At 40.7% G+C, this 14,778-nt stretch overlaps 1 non-coding gene across 1 annotated transcript; it reads right to left on the minus strand.

The window, feature by feature from the left end:
• Nucleotides 1-583: 583 nt before the first annotated feature.
• On the minus strand, nucleotides 584-708 carry LOC113836436. The gene has a single exon (XR_003486641.1). It is a non-coding gene; the product is annotated as a small nucleolar RNA SNORA40 (small nucleolar RNA).
• Nucleotides 709-14,778: the final 14,070 nt, after the last annotated feature.

The following is a 14,778-nucleotide window of genomic DNA, read 5'->3' on the forward strand; positions in this document are numbered from 1 at the left end:
TGGCTTGCAGATCTCTGCCTTTCTTTCTATGTGTCTGTCTCTACATTTCTCTTTTCCAAAATTAATACCAAGTATTTCTGAGTAATACTGAGCTAGGAGACAGGACCATTCATGTATGGTGTGGGGTATTTGAATATCTGGTGATCTTAGAATTATGATTCCTTGCTTCTGTTTCTTTATTTTGAGATTTCACATGTATGCATGTGTGTGAACACATGTGCATAGCTATCTAATTATCCAAGTGTTTACTAGAAGTTTTGTTTTTTAATCTAAGGCTGTTTAAAAAATTAGTATCATGATTGGGAAATCAACAATTCTTAAAAATGAAAACAATAAAGATTTAAATGGACAATTTATTACTTCCTACATTGAAACAAACATTCAGTTCCAGTGGGACAGGAATCTTGAACTCCCACCCTCATGGTTAGACAAGACTTTTTAAAAGAAAATATTCCTCTATCATATGAAAATTGGAACTGTGATTTGGTACTTCTTAGTTTCATATCACCTCTGCTTTTAAATTATAAACTATTCTTAGAACCAACCATATCAACACCACCACCCTGGAGAATGTCTTGTGTGTCATATCCTTTCTTGTATGTATCAAAACTCATGCTGAACAATGAGTTCTGGCTGCAAAGGAGTGTTTGCTTTTGGACCATTCTTCTATTCCTTTCTCCACCAGCTGAACAAACACACAGAGGTGCTACACTTCCACAATTTTGACTTAATTTTCTTGTTAGAGTAACTCTTGAATATAATTCTATTATTGTCACTATGGTCTCTGCTAAGAAACAGGTGAAGTATGAATTCAATGCAGAGCACAATGACTTCAATAGAGGTAAAGTATGAAATGTATTCTATACAAATAGTATGAGCCCTATCTATAGCACTGTGAAGTCTACGTGTGAGGCTATATATGATCAGTATACATTCACAATGAGATGTACACAGGTCACCTGAGCTCTACATATGGTATTCTTAAATCTATATAAGTCATTATGAACTACACACCTGCATTATAAACTCTGATTGTGCAGTATAAGCTCTGTAAGCAATATGTAACCTGCACACATGGAATTCTGATTTCTACACAGTGCAATATGACCCACAAGTATGGCCTATAAGCTGTTTTGTTTTGTTGTGAGTCAGAGTCTCTCTATGTAGTTTGTCTGTCTTGCAGCTTGCTATGTAGACTGGAACGGCTTCAAACTCACAGAGATTCACCTGATTCTACCTCCCAAGTGCTGGAATTAAAGGCATATCACACCGCCATGCCCAGCTCTACCTACAAGCTTCAAATGTTGCACTAAGAGTTTTTTTTCTACATGTCAATATGAGGCCACTTAGGACAATATCATATCTATAGAAGGAAATGAAAGTTCTGGCAGAGCATAGGGTTTTATACTGGCTACTATAGTTTCTAGAAATTTCATGATGAGCTGTAAACCATTGACCAGAACCTCAAGAAAGGTATAGTAGGAGCTCTTATATTACAGTGTGAGAACTATACTAGGCTCTACAGAACATATATGGGTTCTCTGAGAGCTTTAATGAATGACACTATGGTCCCTGTAAAGGGCAAAATGAGTTCAGTGTAGGGTTGGGTGAACCCATCTAGCTCATCATGATGTATCTATATAGGGGCATTATGAGCCATATAAAAGTGCACTGAGAGCTATGTAATGGATTTTACTAAGTCTCTACTAAGTGCACTGTGAGTGCTACCAGGGCTTCCTGAAATATATGAGCTGAGCCCAGACTACTGTGAGTTTTGTAAAGGTGCACTATGCACTAATGCACATGGGCGGGTGTATTGTGAGCTCAATACTAGACAATGTCAGTACACTATGAGTTATGGACAAGGTACTGTGGCCATTGTACTGTAAGATCTCTAGAAGATATTATGAGCTCTATGATGGTTAATCATGAGATCTACATAGGGAGCTCTGCATAGTTCTATACCATGCACAAAGAGCTCTGTATGGAACAATGTGAGTTCAATATGAGATGTATGCACAGCATTATTACCCCAATACAGGATTCTATGGATTTTAGTATAAACACTATGACCTTGAAAACTATACTATAGGTTCTTCCAGGGTGATTTGAGGTTAACACTGGCCAGTATTTGAAAGGCATAATGACTTCTCAAGACAGCATGGCCAAACAATATGCACTGTTCTTACACACGTACAATTGTCACTCTACAGTGCAACATGGTTTACACACTGCAATATTAAATCAATGCAGCACAATTATACCTTCTATACAAAGCAATGTATGTCGTATATGGAACACTTACCTCTATGTGGTGCTTAAAAATGAAGAATGGACTGTGTGAGGCCACTAAAGTGGTCTGGAAAAGTGCACTGTGAAGTGTGTATATGGCACCATGAAGCATATAAATGCTCTATGAGTCCTACATTGGTCCCAACATGCTCTTTTTGGGGCACTATGAGCTCTATATTGGTACTATATCTCCAGAGAATCTCATTTGGTCTATACATGCCCCCATTGAGCTGTTGGCAGAGCATTCAGGTTTCTATATAGAGCATTAAGAATGTATACAGGTTATCAAAAGGCAGTATGTTCTATAGTCAGATGAATTATGAACTCTATACCTGGATGAAATGAGCAGCTAACATGGAAGAGAAATTCCATCCAGGCTTGTGTCCCTTTGCCTGGTGAACATTTTAATACAGATGGGACTAAATCCAAAAGGATACAATTCTAGGGAAAGAAAGAATTTTTAAATCTTCTCTCTAACTCTCTCTCTTTCTCTCTCTCTCTCTCTCTCTCTCTCTCTCTCTCTCTCTCTCTCTCTCTCTCTCTGTGTGTGTGTGTGTGTGTGTGTGTGTGTGTGTGTGTGTATGTGTGTGTGTGTGCGCGTGTGTACCATGGTATACATGTGGAAGTTTGGGGAACTCAGGTCACTCACTGAGTTGTCTCTCCAGCTCTGAAGTTCCTTACAATTATAAACTTACACTTTTAAAGAATAATTTATTTGAGAAATATAAATCATGGCAAAACATTTCATAGATCAGTATTGTCTGTTCCAGGAAGATTCATGAGTTGGAAGGTTGGTCCTCAGTAGAGAAATGAATGATGGTGGAACCTTGAAGAAATAGGTTGAATCAGAGGAAATTAGGTCACTGGGGAAGGCTGTCATTGCAAGGGATTAAAGCTGATCTCACAGAGCAAGTTAACTCTCCTGAGAGAGGTTTTCAAACATGTCTTTATTTCTATTTAACTTACTCTTCACAGTAGCTCTTGGATATTGTCCTATCCTTATCACCATGACTTTCATCTGGAAAAAGACACAGAGATGTTAATACGGTCTTCCTCTTTCCCACATGTTAGAAACAAGAACGAGGGTCTAAGAAGAAGGGAAAACTAAGTTCAACAAGAGTCAGGCTTCTTGACTCCCCATGTCATACCTCCTGTTTGCACTGCAGCCTCTGTGGCCCCATCCTTCTGAGGACTCACCAGAGCAGAGGGCAGCCACTGTTCTTGGGCCTCCAGAATTAGAAACTAAATAAACACTGTTTTCTTACAAATGATCCCATCTTGTGTGTTTTGCTACAGCAATGGAAAACTGACCAGTACCTTTCACAGTAAAAGAGGCAATAGTAAAATACATATTTTATAAGCATTAGCACTCAAAGCACTTCTGATAATTGTGTGATTACAGAGGGATAAACAAATAAATTTATCTGTACATTAGTGAAAAGGTAAAATACATAAAGTCTTGCCACTATGATTGGGATTGTGCAAACTACACTTTGTAGTTGCAATCATCTGAATGAGTATAACAAAGTCTATGTCTTTGGATGAAATCAATTAAAAACTGTGACAGGGCCCGGCGTTGGTGGCGCACGCCTTTAATCCCAGCACCCGGGAGGCAGAGGCAGGCGGATCTCTGTGAGTTTGAGGCCAGCCTGGTCTCCAGAGCAAGTGCCAGGATAGGCTCCAAAGCTACACAGAGAAACCCTGTCTCGATAAACAACAACAACAAAAAAACAAAAATAAAAACAAAAACAAAAAACTATGACAGGTTACCGCATATGCAACCATCCAAAGAGCTAAGATAACAAGTTATTTTATCTTTCCTACTGCACAGACACCAGGAGACACCTCTTTATTGATTAGGGGAGGTTTCCACAATCTTATGCATAAGCCTAATATTTACACACAGTCACCTATGTGGTGATGGACTTCCATGGAATCAGCTTTGAAAAAGGATGCATAAAATGAATTAGAACTCTCTGAAAGTCTCTTCACAACCTATACCTCTTTGGAAATTCTATGAAGATGAAATATGTAGCATAATGAATTGGAAAAAATGTATCCCATTGGATTAAAATAATACAAGCAAAAACTAGTACAGAAAAACAAATAGAAACAACTAAAAAGAAAAATTGGTGTATAAAAAGTGCATTACAGGGATGGATGATGGGAAAATGCCATGGCAGTCTGTAGGAGTCGGCTAACTCCACAAGCATGCGCTATATTGTGAAGGTTTTCATTTTGATGGAGAGTCGCTTTTCTGATTTTTATTTTTCTGTCTTTCAGACCATTGATTCTCCTTAGAGAATACACTCATATTTGTTTCCTATGTGACATTGTTCTTTTTGAAAATTTGCTATGATTTGATATATGTGGAATGATCATTCCCTATTGTTTTCCCAACACATATGTCATGTTTCTGTGTTGCCCTGGATGTGCAGAGAAGCATTCCATATGTGTTCGTGAGTGGATGAGAGGTTTGTGAGAAAAGATACGGGCGAATCCGAAGCAACAGTGCTGCAGAAGGCTCTTCTCACCCTGCATGTACATAGCTAGTTTCATACCAGCCAGGATCTTCCGTGGCAAATGCATCTTTAATTTATTTAAAGTTCTGGGAATCCCATCAGCTGGAAAGAATGCCAGTGAAGTCACATGACAAGTTTTTAATGGCACTTTTTGTTATTCTCATATCACAGGGCCCATCTGCTCCCCAGAATTTAGCTTTTGCTTCCTCCTTTACAGCCTATGTAAAGGGAAGACTACCTTTTGGGTGATTTGGGTTCTTAGAATTTCAGCATTTGAAATTTTAATCTATCAAGATTGAGATTTTTTATAGATTTTAAGATTTTTAGAGGAATTTTAATCTCTGGGGATTTAAAATGTTAGGGATGTGTCTTTTAGGGATAGTGACATAAAATACAAGCACTATGACATTACACACTCTGTAAAGGGCCAATCTACACCTAAGAAAATTCAGGTAAGAATAGATGATACTTTATCATTGTCATTGCTAACCCATGGTAGCTCTGATGGCTTAACGCATTGCTCAATTATTGGTGGAGACTTTGATAGAAATATATCCACGGTGTTCCTGTCTAATAACAGTGCAACACATGCAATTACACATAGTGTTTAATGTTGTGACATCATGCAAGGAAAGCATCAGATTAGTAGGCATTTCTCAGTGAGGACACATAACTGTTTACAGCTTGATATTTGGCCCAACATTTCAAAAGGGAAATCCTGCACTGTGAGTCATCAGGACATTATGCCTTGAGGACATTACGCAAAGTGAAATAAGCCAGTCATGGAACAGCAGCTATCTCAAGCGTCTATTTAGTGTGAGGTATCTAAAACAAATGTGCCCAGAGGAGCAGGGCATAGAATAGTGATCACCAAGGGCCTAGGAAAGTGGATGGTATGGAGTTTCAATTTCGGCAGATAAATAAGCTCTGGGCACCTGCTATACACTACACACAGATAACAATATTGTATGGCACACTCGAAATATGTTGAGGGTAGATTGCATGTTAAGTGTTACCCAAATAAAACAAAAAAGTACTAAAGTCAGAACTAATTCCTTAGTGCCCCATGCTACAGACACTGTACTGAAGACTTTGTAAGTACTCTTTATACTTTATTCCTCAAATGAGATATGCCTTGACTGTATATCACCACAATTTTGCATAGTGAAGAAGTTGAGGTGGTGAAAGTGTCACTCACTATATTACAATAAACTCAAGTACTACTACTAGGGCCAAGATTCCATTTGATGGCTTTAAACCTAGAATTTCTCTCCTAACCAGTGTTAGATGAATAAAAGCAGTGATGGTGTAAACTTTGGGGATAGCAAATGATCTCCAACTTTATTTGAAGGTGCAAGGAGTCATCAGAAGCCATGGACTTTTAGAATAGGAATGATGAGCTTGTTCACAGGTGACGAATTCAATATAGCCTGCTCTTAGAGTTGTCTAAACCCGGACTCCCAACAGTTAAGGCGTGTTTTCTCTCAGCCACTAACCTTTGCTGGCTAGGTTGCCCTGGTAACCAATGGCATCTCTAGGGCAGCTAGGTAAGGTCACTGGTCAGGCCCTAACTATAGAAAACACTCCCTGGGGCTCTCCCTCCTCAATAAGCAAGCTGGTTTTACCAGCTGCGAGGGCTAATTGCCTAGTCCTTTTGAAAGGAGGACCCAGCACTTCAGGAAGTTAATAAAATGACTGTAGGAGGACCCAGACCGGTAGTTAACAAACTCAGCTCACATTGCAATCCCTCAGAATGAGCCAGGACACACAGATTCCTGTCTCCCAAGCCTGTGCTTTTAAATCAGGATCTAGTTTAGGAGATTCCAGGATATTTTCTTTTGTTTCCAGTTTCCCAGTTACTTTTCCACACATTTAGATATAAAACTGACTGAAGAGCCTCCTTCTGTGTGTCAGCCAGGTGGGAATGGAAAGTCACTGGGGGTGGGCATTGAGGGAGACTCCATGTGCATCAGACACAGAATCTGTAAGAGGCCATCAGCTTCTGCTTCCTGCTTCTAGAAATATCCCTGGGAACCTGAGCAGTCATAGGAAAGGTCCAGGCCTGCTGGAGACCCCAAGTGAGAACACACACACACACAGGAGCCCAGGCAAGGAGAGCCTTCCAAGATATCACTTCCTCTCCAAAGTGCTAGGCATGCCAGCAAAGCCACTTAGGACATGCAGATCAAGCTTGCCACCAGGTAAATACCCTTCCTGAAATGCCAGCTGTGTCATAAGGGGCAAAATAATGGAAAAAGAATCCTGCTTGGTTTCCCAGCCATAACAATCAGGAAGTTAGTGTGTGTGTGTGTGTGTGTGTGTGTGTGTGTGTGTGTGTGTGTGTGTGTGTGCATGTGCGCGTGTGCACGGGCATATGTGCTATAGTTTGTTAAGCTGCCATGTTCTGGGGAAGCTTTGTTATACAACATTATAACGGATAAGTGGAAGTGTCTGAATGAAGCAAGCACCCTTGAAGTGGATGGTTATGTTCCAACAATAATCTACCTGAAACCTACAAAGGCAGTCATACTTCACAGATCCAGAATATTCTGAGAGCAGTAGTCATTTGATGTGAAAATAATAGCCTATACACTCAGGATGCCAGGCATGTCAACCTACACCCTCGAACTACCTGCCAAACACACACTTACATCTCTCTTTGTCTTCCAGGGCAGGGAGCATGGGTAAGTCTTTCAGGAAAAGCTGTTAAACACCCCCCTTGAAAAGAGCCATTCCTATTTCATTTTTTTTATTGAGATGATATTAAAATAAGGGAAAGTCCGAGAATGTCCAAAAGAGTGAATTCATGATGACAACCCAGATAGAGAGGACAGCTGTTAAAACCATTGCTAAACAATGTCTGGGATCATTGGGTCCTATGGAAAAAAAAAGTGATAATGAATTAATGCCTTAACAGAAAAACACATGATAAAACTTGCCTGCCCACCCCCCCACACACATTGTTCTCTAATCAGGGTCACCTAGCTGTCCTAACTATAGATCGAGAAGCTAAAACCCCCAATTGTTATGTCCAGAAAAAGCCAGATCTGCACAAATAAAGAGGAAGTGCCAAGGCAAGGTCCCTGGTAAGATTACGGGCTGTTAATAAGAAAAGACAGAAGCCAGAGTTTTGATGTACAGCTCGACAAGCAGAGGTTAAGGGGAGAGGCAGGGCAGGCTCATTTGCAAACTTGGTCCGGTTTCATTAAGTGTGAGCAGAGACAGCCTGTCTCAGTCCAGCAGAGAAGGAACTCATTATCCACCTAGGGAGCAAGAGATAAGAATCTTTTAATAATTGCTGGGAATTTTTTTATTACTATGTGGAATGCCAATTTAGGTCTCTCCTCATGGACTGGATACAGACAGCCTCCTTGGGAGTAAAAGCTGCTCCCCCATGGTTGTGGTCATTAAGGACAAAGAGCAGAGAGACTGATGTTTGCTCTGAGAATGCAGGGGCTCAGGGGGCCCCTTGCAGGCTGCAGGAGCCAAGTCTCTGTGCAGCTACCTCAAGATTGGCTTCTAGAACCTTCCAGAATTCCCCTGAAGTCCTCAGAGCAAGGCTGCCAAGGCTTATCTTCCAAGCCTCAGGTTCCCTGCTTGCAGCCCTCTCTGTCTTTCCTCTGGGTTTTTGGAATGTCAGCAAGAGCATGTCTTGTGTTTTATTTAATGTTTATAGAAACTTTGTGAATCAATTTAAGTAAAAACCTCCACCATTGCTTGGGAGATTGAAGGACACTTCCCTCTACAAACAGGTAACTCTAAAAAGGAAAAGTACAGTGAAAACTAGACATCTTTACTGGACTTGATCTGGCACCCTGGCCCAGCAGATTTAGCTCTTGCTTGGGAAGGTAGCATCATTATCTGTGTTAGAGATGCTAAAACTAATTGAAATTATCTCACTTGATATAATCTGAAGGGTTGAAAGAATTAAAAGTAGAAGGAAACATTTTAATGTCATAGTATCTCATGCCTTGGACGATAACTGAGAAAAGTGACATTCCCATTTAGGGTTCTCTTACAGAAGAGGTGCACCGGTCCCCATATTGGAACCTGTATCACAAGGCATCATTCTCAATAGCCTCCTTCCCAGCCTTCTGCATGAGAAAGGTCCTCCTCCTTTTTCTCTCTCCTCCTCTCTCCCCACATTGTCCTGCCTAGCAATGTGAAGTGACAGGGATGGCGGGTTTTAAGTCCAAGGTGTCAAGAACAATGAGGCATCTTCCAGTTAGACAGGCTTCACTGTTTCCATCTCCACAAGTGAGGGCACCATGCCCAGAGCCAGAGGCTCCAAGAACTGTCTGAATATTGTTCCATGGCTTCTCCTTGGCTTGGTTTCAGAGGGGCCTGAGGAAGCTCAGGGTATTGCTCATTCCCTGGTGGAATCTGTGCTGACAGCTTGAAGGCTTCAGAAGGTTCCTGGTGCACAGCATACAGACACTCAAGGCAGCCATGGCTGAGTGTGCTATCCAAGGGCTTCACTTATCTATTTACACCTGCACTTCTGTGCCTACCCAAAGAAAAAATTTAATTAATCATCTTTCTCTTCATCATCATCTAACAAGCAGAGATACTAGACATTAGAGACAATGATATTGCTCTGGTGCCACTGGGTTTGAATAATGTATTGGCTACTCTAGCCATGCAAAGATAGAGGAGCCTCGGTTTGCTCATCTGTAACATTGGATGACTGTGGTACCTACCCACGTATGGAATTCATGAGACAGAAGCAAAGGTGATCATGGACCCAGACATGTGTCCAGTGATGCAAGTGTGGGAAGGATGGAGCTGGATTAGAGCAATGGAGACAAACCACCTTATTCTGTTTCCATGTCTTCTTAGTGTGTATCTCAGAGTATCACTTGATCTCCTTAGAAAATACATGATGATAATTATATCAACAGTCCTAAGCTATTGAGGGAGAAGAGCCAACAAAAAAAGCCATGGGGAGAGTGGAGGAATAATTCCAATCAACCTGAGAAAGAGGGAGTTGATAAAGATGATATGGGAAGAACTCCAAGACCCATTTTTTCTAGCTTCTCGCTCCTGTAGCTCCCAGTTGCATCTTCAAACTCCTGTGTCAGGTATACTCTATACCACTGTCCCCCTGCCTTCTTTTTCTTTATACTTCCACTTCTATGGTGTCTCTCCAAGAAGATGCTCAATGCCACTGTCCAAAGTTTGGAAAGCTACATCATGTTTTCTCCTGATTTCCTAGTAAATAACCTTGGAATGCAGGGCTATTTTAGTTTTATAGGTAAGACATGGTTACAGTTTCATCTCTCTGACATCATTAAAGGTTTTTCTCTTTGTCACTAAGCACATACAACAGTATCTGGTATATAGCTATCACTCTGCTGAATGAATGCAGACAAAGATGTTTTGTTGGAAATGACAGAACTTTTATTTGAAAAGTTTCCTAGGAATAAGTGAACTGCCCTCAGATTTTTGATAATATCACCTTATTTGCTTTCTTGTTCCCACTCACTGCTTTCAACCATAAATAATGGTTCTAAATAAAAGCTAGGAAAACAGTAGAATTCTATGATGGCAACTGAGTAACAACCCTGCCCCCGTCTTGATTCTATATGGTCACTTACAGTTGAGATAATAAAAGGTCCCCAAAGACTCATATAGTGAAGACTTGGTCCTGAGATGAATATGCTATTGAGAGGTGAGTGAGTTGTGATGGGATCTGATTAATCCATTGATGAGTTCATAGCTGGATAGACTATTGGTGGTGGGTCTAATTTGAGGAAGAATGTCACAAAGGATCTAACTTTAAATTATCTCTTTTGTTCCTAGCTCCTTTCTCTCAGTCTAGTTCTTAGCGCACATAAGGTGAGTAGCCTCACCACACACTCCCACCACCATGGTGTTTTCCCTCGCTCCAGGCCCAAAGCATCGGAGTTGGGAAGCCATGAGCAAAAGCCTCTGAATAAACGCTTCCCTTTTATGTTATGTTCTCGGGTGTTCTGTCACAGTGGTAGAATGCTGCCTAGCACATGAATAAGGAAAGGAAATGGTTTAGATGATGTTGGGAAGAATAACTTATAATTATAATCCAGGCTCAATGTGAGTCAGAAACCCTCCTCATTCCGTGAGTTAGACTGTGACATCCCAAAGAAGAAAGTCCACTGTAAGCCCTATTACCATCACTTCTTCATAATTCCTTAGCTCACTGAAAGGCTAGCCTCAGACCTGATCATTTGGGCTCAAGGCTTCCAGGCAGTCTGTTTCATGGAGTACATCCAGACATAAGCATCAGCTGATGGGGTTCATGGACTAAATCTCCAATGTTGCAGCAATACTAGGTCCATGAAAAGGCAGTAGCACTGTTCATGATACTACATTTTCCAAATGATCTGTCTTCCATATTTCCTCAATGCCTGCTTGCCACCTACCCTTTATCCCACCTCATATATTCTCAAATGCCCCAAATCTCCAATCCTTATCCCTTTCCCTGTCATATTTTCTTCAGGCTTTCCTTCTTATTTCTGTCTTTTGATCTCAATCAACCCATGGACCTTGATGCTACCTCAGTTCTAGTTTTGAAATCTGAACAGGAATTCAAGTATTGATACTGGAAACTTAGTGCCATTAACAGGAACTGCAGAACCCAGAATGTTAAAAGGGTGGGGGATTACTAAGCAGGGGCTAATTTAAAATTTAAATTATTTGCACACTCTGGGCCTTCACATATATCTTGGTATTGATCGAAGCTCTTTGGAAGCTATTTATGTTTTCAGCACACCTATAAGGCCGAGATTTATACAGCATTTGGTGTTTAACTAGCCCCTTAATGCACCCTGTTGAGCTGTAGTATTGGTGAGCATATTGTAAATTTCAGCCTCAGTGCTGAATTGATTTGCTTAGCAGAGTTGAATTTGGGCCATTAAAATAAATAAATAAAATGAATAAGAGAGACTTTTAGACCCTCCTGTCATATTAAAATCAACCAAAGGCACAGACACAAGCTCCAGGTTCACTATTGGGTTCAGAGAACCAGGTTGAGGGCAATGAAGGATTCCTTTTACTATGGCCTCAGGTAGTAAACACTGTAATGCGGAATTAAGAGAGGGCCTGGGGTTCAGTACACACACATACTGAAGTGAATTAAGAAGACATGAATTCAGATCGTGGCTTAACTTACTTCAGCTGGATCTTCTTGATCCTGATTTTCAAGTGAGTAGCTCTGGCTGGTGATCGGTTGAAGTCCCAGTTTTCTTCCACGTTCACTTCGTTTTAGTCAGCCTTCCCACTCTATGCTGAATTCTGAGACAGGTCCCATTCTTGGGTTAGAGAGAGTGTGTGCTCATCCAGGCTTGAGATTTGAAGACCTCTCTTGCTTTGTTGATCCCTTGGCATCATCATCTATTATTTGAATCTTCTAGTGAACCCTTGCTATCAGTGTACCTCGGGATACCAGAAACCAAGTTAATTAGAATGTGTTCTGCAAAATACTGGCTCCACATTGAAAGTCCATCTCACCTCCCTGTAGGAAAGCAACCTCTAAGGTCAGCAGACAAATGACAGCCACTTCTGACCTCCTGACCCTCTGAAACAGCACCTGTTTCCTCTGCAGTTGGTACAGTAATGTTGGTTACTTGTGGTGGCCATTTCCAGGGAACCAGAACAAAATCTTCACCATTGTCAAGAGCAGGGTGCCATTTAAGGCTTTGTCTCAAAGAAGGTCTCATGCACAGAGGCTGAAGTAATCAGGGCTCAGTAGGGTAGCTCCAGACATGGTTCTGTGGCATGTAAAGATTAACCCCCCTCCCTGTTATCCTCAGCCACGTAAAACACAGTCTTTATTCTATGCACATTGCCTGAGTCCCAGGAGTAGCTATTTCAGAATCCCCCAGAGAGGACACAGATTTCTCTTCACAAGACATGAAGCAATGTCTCTCTTAGTGCCAGTTCTGAATTCAAATGCTTGGCTTGCTCTTCCTCTGACCTTGACATTTAAACACATGGATCCCATCGGAGAAGTTGCGATCTCTGAAAACATTACATCGATGGGAAAAGAAGAAATGAAAGAATATAAAGTGATGTTTCTATCTCTGTACATCTTTCATATTCCCTGTATTTTGTCAATGGAAAGATATTTATCTACTGAACATTCTTTCAAAAAGTTGGTATTTGAAAGAGAAGATGTATTCCAAAGGGAAATAAGCTGTAACAGTTCATTTTGACGCCTTTCAGCTGAAATGTTGGACACTGGAGGTGATATAGACAGATATTACTTGAAAAGGACTCACAAATGTGAAAAAAAGAAGTTTGGACATTATTCTCTATAATAGTGCTGTATATTAAAAGAGGTTGAATAAACTACTATCATTATTTGATATTTTATATCAAATATATATATATATATATATATATATTATATATAATATATATATAATTTTTTTTAGTAAATAGTGTGCTTAAATTATTGCTAAGAAGAGTGGATTGCCTCTATGTGAAGTTATAGACACGGGCTGAGGAAAAATTGCTGTATACAAGAGGTGATAAGACAAGAAATCATTGTAAATCTTAATGACATTTGTAAGTTATATGACTCATTATGCCACCCCCAAAAGTTTATAAGATTAAATTTTCTTCACACGGGTATACATGGACATTTCTTCACATCTGACCTCTCATTAATTTAGAAAAAAAAAACACACACACACATTTTGAACAACAGGTTTCTTCCGTTTCCTTTAGAATACACTCTTTAGAACACACTCTCTTTAGAATACACTCTTTAGAACACACTCTTTAGAACACACTCTTTAGAATACACTCTTTAGAATACACTCTTTAGAATACACTCTTTACAATGCTAGACACACGTGACCGGGACTGCAATAAGAACCAGGTTTTCTGACTCTCCAGCTCCAGTGTTGTGGTCCTACCTACAGGAGTCCATGATGAACCTCAGCTGCCTCTTTTCTCCAGGTATGTCACAAAGCCCAGGAAAAGGTGTTGCCTGCCCTCTTGCAGCGCAGAACCTCACAAGGGCTTACCTGGTACAAAAACCATTTACACGGACTCTGCTTTATCTACTGTAACAATAGTGGAGTGGACCTGAAGCTGAAATAATTGAGCCCTAACTTATCAACACCTTAGGGAACAGCACGCTGGAGATGAGGAACTTAAATGTGGGCTACAAGACCTGACTAGGCTTAAAAGGCTGTGGTTGGACTCTCATAGTTTAAATAAATAAACAAATAATAAATAAATAAATAAATAAATACTACAGAAGGGCTGACCACCACAGCCAGGGGAGAGACACAATCAGGATGCCAGTTATCCCAGTTCTCCCCTGGCACAGTAAACCATCAGAGTTATCAGTCATCTCTTACATCATATATCATCTTGCTATATCCTTCTCCCAAGATGGTAGGCCAGTGAGGAGCAGATACTATACACTCACACCTGTGTCCTCAGGTGGAGTTACTGAACTCCCCTGCTTCTTCTTCTGAGATGTGCATGTATTCTTCATCGAGCAATGTGGGTGCAGCCACTGCAGCAGAATTATCAAGCATCTTATATAGGACTAAAACTGTGCTATTTAAAAAAATAAGTTCTAGGCCACATGCCAAGTCCAGTCTTCTTAAAAGGGATTAAATGAGTATTCTTGCCAGCCCACTGTCTGCATCCATTTTTCCCAGTAATTCCAAACCTAGCCGCCACTCCCTAGCCCAGTCAAAAACACCGGCTATTTCTGGGGCAGATCACAGAAAGCCTGCATTTGGAGTAAACACAGTCATTCATTTGCAGGCAGATCTCCTACAACTAGAATAAAGACCATCCCGCCCCCCCCCCACACACACACCATTTTCTGGCTAGATAAGCAGGACACTCAGCTCACTTTGCTAACCCAATGAGAGACATGTCCTGTACTGTCCCATGGTTTTGCAGTAGTCTGCCTGTTCAAAGGCTTTCCTCCAGTGGTCTTTTGATAGGAGCTGGAAAC

The sequence above is a fragment of the Cricetulus griseus genome, chromosome 6 (genome assembly GCF_003668045.3).
Source record: "Cricetulus griseus strain 17A/GY chromosome 6, alternate assembly CriGri-PICRH-1.0, whole genome shotgun sequence".
NCBI lineage: Eukaryota > Metazoa > Chordata > Mammalia > Rodentia > Cricetidae > Cricetulus > Cricetulus griseus.